Here is a 1,844-nt window from a genome sequence, read left to right as displayed (position 1 = left end):
TCGTTACCACATTGCCTTTTGTGGAAGCTTGCTGTGTGCATATTGGCTGCCACATTTCCTGCATTACAACAGTGACTAAACTTCAAGAAATAATTTTGGCTGTAAAGTGCTTTTGAAATGTTTGGTGTTTGTTAAAAAAGCAATTTAAATGCAAATCCTTTTTTTTTTGGTTGTTATTATGTGGAATTCTCTTCCTTAGCAAGCAGTGGAGGCTGGGTCATTGAACTTATTCAAGGCAGAGTTAGACAAATTTTCGACAGACAATGGAGTCCAGGGTTATAAGGAGCAGACGGTAAAGTGGAGTTGAGACCACAACCAGATCAGCCATGATCTTATTGAATGGCAGAGCATGTTTAATAGGTGGATATCCATTTACTGAATCAGACAGCAGAAGACATTCTGTGAATCACAGCTGTTTTATTGTTAAACTTTAGTTCAGTACAAATACCAGTTTCCACTCTTTCCTTCTGGATCCTTTCCCTGTCCAGAAGCACAAAAAACCCCTACTAGGAGAAAACCTAGCTCTTAAGCACAGGCTTCAATGAGTACCACCTGCTCTCAATTCACTCTGAAGCTTGTCCTGGTTTACTCTTAGAGGGATCTGCATTTCTAACATTGTCAGAGCAGACTCAAAGGGCTGAATGGCCTACTCCTGTTCTTAAGTCCTATGTCCCTATGACTGAGCATCAACAGCTCTCTCTGGGGTAGAGAATTCCAAAGACTTTTACAACCCTTTGAGTGAAGAAATTTCCCCTCATCTCATTATTAAGCCCCTAGTTCTAGATTCACCAACAAGGGGAAATATACCCCTAGTGTTTACCCTGTCAAGCCCGTTAAACATTTTACGTGTTCGCTTCTCAGTCTTTCTATGCTCCCAGACCCGTCCACTCACTCTCCCATCAAAGTGCAATCCTCTCATCCCAGGAATCAGTCTAATTAGCTCTGTTGCACTCCCTCTAAAGGTAAGTGTATTCTTCCTCTGGTAAGGAGACCAAAACTCTACACGTAACTTCCTTATATTCCGACCCCTTTTTAATAAAGGCTAACATACTTTCCCTCCCTAATTGCTTGCAAGTTCACCAATCCTTATAAGATGGGTACATTTTTGTCAAAGGGAAGAACAGTTAATTTCTCTCTCTCTGTTTGGAGATGGTCTTAGCTTGGCACTCCTGTGGCATGAATGTTACTTGCTACTTATCAGCCCAAGCCTGAATGTTGTCCAGGTCTTGCTACATATGGACATGGACTGCTTCAGTATCTGAGGAGTCGCAAATGGTACTGAACATTGTGCAATCATCAGTGAACATCCCCAGTTCTGACCTTCTGATGGAAGGAAGGTCATTGATGAAGCAGCTGAACTTGGTTGGGTCTAGAACACTACCCTTAGGAATTCCTGCAGCAATGTCCTGGGGCTGAGCTGACGGGCCTCCAACAACCCCAACTATCCTTCTTTGTGCTGGGTATGACAATGGAGAGTTTCCCAGATTCCCACTGACTTCAATTTTGCCAGGGCTCTTTGATGCCACACACGGTCAAATGCTGCCTTGATGTCAGGGCCAGTTACTCTCTCATTACCTCTTGTGGTCAGTTCTTTTGTCCATATTTTGACCCAGTCTGCAATGAGGTCAGGAGCCAATTGGCCTGAATGTAACCTAAAATGAGCGTCAGTGAGCAGGTTATTGCTGAGTAACTACCACTTGATAGCACTATCGACAACACAGTCTTCCATCATTTTGATCTAGAGAGGAGGCTGACGGAGTGATAATTCACTGGTTGGATTTGTCCTGCTTTTTGTGGACAGGACATACCTGGGTAATTTCCACATTGTGGCATTGATGCCAGTG

This window comes from Cetorhinus maximus, unplaced genomic scaffold (genome assembly GCF_964194155.1).
Source record: "Cetorhinus maximus unplaced genomic scaffold, sCetMax3.hap1.1 HAP1_SCAFFOLD_3136, whole genome shotgun sequence".
Lineage (NCBI taxonomy): Eukaryota > Metazoa > Chordata > Chondrichthyes > Lamniformes > Cetorhinidae > Cetorhinus > Cetorhinus maximus.
Note: the sequence above shows the minus strand (reverse complement) of the source record.